General features: G+C 41.7%; 1 long non-coding RNA gene across 1 annotated transcript; it reads left to right on the plus strand.

The window, feature by feature from the left end:
* Positions 1-662: 662 nt before the first annotated feature.
* Positions 663-4,855, plus strand: LOC307176579. The gene is made up of 3 exons (XR_013824839.1): positions 663-1,017; positions 1,274-1,366; positions 4,516-4,855. It is a non-coding gene; the product is annotated as an uncharacterized lncRNA (long non-coding RNA).
* The last annotated feature ends 1,501 nt before the right edge of the window (positions 4,856-6,356 follow it).

Here is a 6,356-nt window from a genome sequence, read left to right on the forward strand (position 1 = left end):
TTCCCTGGTGGCGCAGTGGTTAAGAATCCACCTGCCGATGCAGGGACACAGGTTCGATTCCTGGTCTGGGAAGATCCCACATGCCACGGAGCAACTAAGCCCGTTTGCCACACTACTGAGCCCACGTGCCACAACTACTGAACCTGTGCTCTAGGGCCTGTGAGCCGCAACTAATGAGCCCATGAGCCACAACTACTGAGCCCATGTGCCACAACTAATGAAGCCCATGCACCTAGAGCCTGTGCTCCGCAACAAGAGAAGCCACCGCAATGAGAAGCCCGCGCACCGCGACGAAGAGCAGCCCCCACTCGCCGCAACTAGAGAAAGCCCGTGTACAGCAACGAAGACCCAATGCAGCCAAAAATAAATAAATTAATTAATTCACTAAAAAAAAAAAGAGAATGTTGAAATTTGAGGATTCTTTAGTTCAATGTGCCTTGAGGATGAAGGGGAAGTGAAGCTGGTATCTGCATATTTAGAAAACAACACATGTGATATCTTAACACACCAACTTAAACATAAGGTACTCACATTTAGATGGTCACTTGTATGACCAAAGGTGAATGTTCTTGGCTGACATGTGCATCCCACCTATCTCACCGCATCCCGCCTAAGAACTCTAGACAGTTACTCTATAGTGCTACTTTTTTGTTTTGTTTTTGAAACAAAATCCACATTTTATTAGATTGAAATAAACCGCAAAATTGTTCATCTTCACCAATAAGAAAGCAATATTTTCTGTATTCTTCCTAGGTAAACCACAAAACTCCTGTTTTTGCAAGAAGACCAGTTTTCCTGGTTATGCATATAAATCAAGATGAGGAAGCAGATATGTTCATGGAAAAACACCCAAAGGAAAACAGGCAAAACCAGACAAATCAGTCATCAATGTCTCCGAACTCAGATTCTGTCTTGCCTGTGAAACAGTGTTCATGGTACATCTGCTAAAAAGCTGATGTCCAGTTCGGTGGACTTACATTCCCTTGAGGACAAAGCCTACACTGAAATCCTCTTCAGGTGAGCACATGGCTTCTGTCACTTTCTGGTAACTTCCACAACCAGCCATTACAGATTTTTAACAACATACTCCAAACATAATGTACTTAAGTCAGAAGCACCATTGCGCTTTTTAAATGTGTTCTCCTCCCTTTTCACTCCCTACCTCCTCAACATTTATTTCTTCAAAGAACTGATAACTCAAATCCTGGTCATTAGATCAATGATAATAAACATCATGTCCCAAATGACTTCAGCCCTGCCATTATGCCACCAGGGGGGAGTCTCAAAGCAGCACTTTCCATACCGTCTTCTGGGAGAACACAGAAGTCTTCAAAGTCTGCAAGTTCAGATTGTGGCTGTTCAACAGGTGAGTGGTCAGTGGCTGATGGATTTGGTGAGAGGCCTGTTGGCAAATTTACCTTCAATGACTAAGTGGCCTGCATGTACCTTACAACTTTGCCTCCTAATAAACCAATAAAAGGCACCTTTAAAAATTCTCTTGGATATTTTCAGTGATTTCTGAATTACTTTAGGAAGCTCTGACACATTGTGTAGAGTTTTCTGTGTGTATCTCATGAAATCCAGATCATGTTTTGTATTAAGAGTTACGTTCACAAAGCCCCGTGACTTGACCTCTGTTGAGTCAGTGTTTGGGAGTGTGTTTTGTGATGCTTGCATTCGTGCTTCCTCTCCATCTTCATCCTGGGAAGAATCCACAGGACCTTAAGCAATACGGAAGCATTAGGAAAAATACATAAATATCAGGCAGCTGTAGAGCATCATAAATTGTGGACAGAAGCACTTTATCTTTTCCTCTTTTTCCACTTGAGCCTCTGGGAATGAATCTCCACAGTGTCAGGATTGGTAAGTCACTCTATACGTGTTGGCACAGTGCTCCTCTGACATGTTGAGCTGGAGATGATCCGTGTCTTAATGTGAGGGCTTTGAGGTGCTGATCTGGGAATCTTTCTCCAACTTGCTGAATAATGTCCTCCACTGTTGGAACATTGTTTATAATAACCTCAAAGGTTAGTTGAGATTCTAGGTTACCTTGGCAAGCCCTGCAGAACTTCCCACAAAGTTTCATTTGAATATCGTGTTTAGTGACCAAATCTGTGGCTTCCTCAAACCAGAAATCATAATAAAACTCCCTGTTTTCCATCACTTCATTTTTGAATGTGACACAGTAGTTGAGCAGCTGGCTGCCAAGAAGATGCCAGAAGTTTGTCGCTGGATTTTTTTTCCCCAACAGCTCTTGTTAAGATGGGACATTTTTAAGAAGGACAAATGAAACCAATGAAATAGAAATCTGTTAACATACTACAGAGCACAAATGCTTGACCAGCTATAAAGCTATTCCCTCCAGCCTGTGTCATTCTTTATACTGTCTTTATATAAAACAAAGGCTTACAAGAGCTCCACTTACATTTCAAAAGCGCAATATCCTCCTGCCTATTGAAGAAGGCCCATTTCCTTCAGTTAGTATACCTTTTTCCACGCTCTAAAAATGGCAGCTATTACATTGTCAAATCCTATAAGCAGCTGCAGCGACTGTTGAAAAAGAGAACGGTCTTCCTCAGGTGTTCTCAATGCAATAACAATAACAAGCCCTGACTTTCCATGAAGAGCAGAGTGTATAGATACCCTGGGAATATTTCTGTAAAAGCTGAGTGGGCAGGACTTTCATTTTGGAAAGCAGTTCACTGGACACAATATATACCTGACCACATCACTACTCCACCATCAGGCTCCACTGTGTGTATGGAGGACATTCTGGACAGGGAGAAAGAGTGATTCTTTCTAACGAGGGAAAGTTAGTAGCATATGAACTGAGGACAATAATGCTAGCTCACACTGAGGATTACCGCATGCTGAACGGTGTGCCAAGTACATTTTATTATTATAAATACATTGCAATAATTATGTAATTAAACATTCAATTATAATATTGCAATGCACTAACTTTTTAAGAAATCAGTCTTTCTCCCTGCTCAAAATGTGTAGTATCCTCTATACACATACAAGTACTTTTATTAAGTCCTTACTACGTGCTGGGCATGGTGCCAGATTCTATACATACAGTTAAATATTACTTCATTATCTGTGGTCTCAATTGTCACACAGAGATACATTTTTCCAGAATGAGAATCCCCCCCTTCAACCTTGTGAATTAATCGGTCACTTAACAAAATTTTATTTTACTCCACACCTTTGCAGAAAGAAAAATAAATAAGGCCTTTCAAAGTTGCCAGGAATGGATTATATATAAATTAAATGCGTTCAGTTCAACACATTTTGATTACATACTCTGTTTCAGGTGGTTCTGAATCAGACACATTTCTTCAGTTTTGTGACTTAAGAACATCAGTGCGAGTTGCAAATACTCAGCACACAAGTGCCCCGTGCTCCCAGGAGCTTGGGCACAAGCCACAGCAAGAGAGACTGGCTCTTGGCCTGGGGTACAGTTAGGGCAGAACCAGCAGCAAAGCCCTTTACTCAGCTGCTGGGATCCCTTTTCATGGAAGCCCCAAGGCAGGACCACCTCAGCCCTGTTCCACAGCCATTTCCTCTGTAACTTAGCAGCTTCTGGCTCCTGCCCTCAACACTCCATTGAAAGGTTCTCCAAGTTCCTTCCTTTTGCCAAATCCTGGGGCCTTTCCATTACCCTTCCTTTAGGGATACCAGATTTAACAAATAAAAATACAATGTCCAGTTAAATTTGAATTTCAGATAAATAACGAATGATATTTTTAGTACAGATGTTCCCTGACTTGTGATGGGGTTACGTCCTGATAAACCCATCATAAATTTAAAACATCATAAGTCAAAAATGCATTTAACACACCTAACCTACTGAACATCATGGCCCGGCCTAGCCTACCTTAAATGTGCTCAGAACACTTATATTAGCCTATAGTTGGGCAAAATCATCTAACACAAAGCCAATCTTATAATAAGTTATTGAATATCTCGCGTAATTTATTGAATACTGTACTGAAAGGGAAAAACAATAGCTTTCTGGGTACAGAATTGTTGTAAGTGTACAGGTTGTTTACTGTCGTGATCACGGTCTGACTGGGAGCTATGGCTTGCTGTCCAGCATCACGAGAGAGGATCATACTGCACATAGGTAGCCCGGGAAAAGATCAAATTCAAAATTCAAAGTATGGCTTCTATACAACACGTACCACTTTCACACCATCATTAAGTCAAAAAATCATAAGTCGAGTCATGTAAATTGGGATTAAGTACATCATTTGTATACTTATTAAACATACTAAAAAAATCATTTGTTGTTCATCCAAATTGAACTAGTAATCTTGTATTTTATCTAATAATCCTACTTCATTCTCTTTGTATCCTCTGGGTACTTGATCCCTGAAACTCTCTTCCTTTGGGTAGTATCAATTCATCACTTTCCCTTTTTCTGCTCCTCCTGCCTGGTTCAGTTGAGTTCTCCAGCCTGTGCTGTAACATCAGCATGTAACCCTAAGCCTCTTCTTTTCTCTCTCTCAGCTTTCTCCTTGGAGAGGTCATCTATTCCTGTCACTTACATCAGTGGCTCTCCAAGTGTGGTCCTGGACTAGCAGCTGCAGTATCACCTGGAAACCAGACAGAAATGCACATTCTCAGGCCCGGACCCAGGCATACAGAATCAGGTCTTCTGGGGTGGGGCCCAGCAATCTGTGTTTTAAGAAGCCCCTCAGTTGTTCTGATGCACGCTAAAGTTTGAAAACCACTTGTTTAAATGATCACTTCTAAGCTGTTGACTCCCCAATCTTTATCATTAGCCCTGATTTTATACCCACACTTCCCTCTGGTATTTCAAACTGGAGTGTTTTGTGGAATGTTACAAAATGGGAGGAAAAAAAAACATAGCTCTATGGTCAAAAAGGATTTCCATGGGGGAATTCCCTGCCCTCCCCCCACCCCCCCCCCCCAAAAAAAAACCCAGTTTCCATGGTATTGCAGCATTTCTTAAGATTTGACTATTGGGACCTATTTCCCAGGGGTTGTGGGAGGATGCAACAACAGGACGGCGTCACTGGAAAAGAGATGCATTGAAATGGAATTCAAACAATATTGTAAATCAACTATACTTCAATTTAAAAAAAAAAAAGGAATTCATTATTGTCCCCTGCTAAACCACCTCTACAGCCTATTTCTTTTTAATTTTTTTAAGTTGAATATTTTATTATTAAACTTTCTTATTTTCCTGCAAGGCTGTAGCTTCACTGTATAAAAATAGCACCAGCAAACACAGTATGTTGCAAAATTAAGATAGTATTTTTCTTCATCTGACACTGTACAACTAACAAAAACTTTTCTCCACCTCCAGTTATTTCCAATGGGAAGATCAGTAAGTTTTGGGGGGTTTTTTGGTTTTTTTTTTTTGCAGTACGCGGGCCTCTCACCGCTGCGGCCTCTCCCGTTACGGAGCACAGGCTCCGGACGTGCAGGCTCAGCGGCCATGGCTCACGGGCCCAGCTGCTCCGCGGCATGTGGGATCTTCCGGAACCGGGTCACGAACCCGTGTGCCCTGCATCGGCAGGCGGACTTTCAACCACTGCGCCACCAGGGAAGCCCTCATCAAGTATTTTGACCCAATCCAGGGATGACTGTAAACTGTTATAAGGCTTAATATAACAATGTTATCTTTGAATTACATAATTTTTATAACTAGTTTTACTACAGATAATTTCAGGAATTCTGAGTATTGTAAACTGGAGCCTAGCCTAAAAATCATAGGGTGCTGTGGAAAAGATGCATAGTGTTTATCTGCAGTCATTAGGAAGTTAGGGGGTATTCTGGTAACATGTTGCAAGTAGTTTCCTTTGCTACAAGTTGCTTTTTAAAAAATCTATCCACAACTAATTTAAGACAACTATGCTAGATTGTTTCATACTAGTTTATTTAGGGGTTCCATTTTCACTCAATAGATTTTATGTGTTTCTCATACGCTTCTTCACTCATTAGTTCATCTAGTTCTGAAGGGTTACTGAGTGTCACATTGATCCGCCAATCATCTTCATAACAAGATTTTTTGGACACGTCCTGGATTTTCTGCCAGAGCTTCATTAATTTCAGTTACTTCTGATGGAGGAAGAAGAGCAGACAAGCAGCTTTCAAACTTTCTAAAGCACCAAACTCCTCTTGTTTGTTCAATTTTGTCCCAACTTCAGGCAGATTACAGTATGCAACATCTCTCAAAGCTCCCTGTGCAAAATTGCTGATTCCCGCTGCTGCAACACCGTTTTCTGTTGTGATCTGTCCACGTCCGCCTGTGAATTGACGCGCGGAGAGCGGAGCTGGGACTGGGCGCGGCTCCCCGCAGGGCCAGCGCCCCCAAGGCCCGG

The sequence above is a fragment of the Stenella coeruleoalba genome (assembly GCF_951394435.1).
Source record: "Stenella coeruleoalba genome assembly, chromosome: 18".
NCBI classification, from domain to species: domain Eukaryota; kingdom Metazoa; phylum Chordata; class Mammalia; order Artiodactyla; family Delphinidae; genus Stenella; species Stenella coeruleoalba.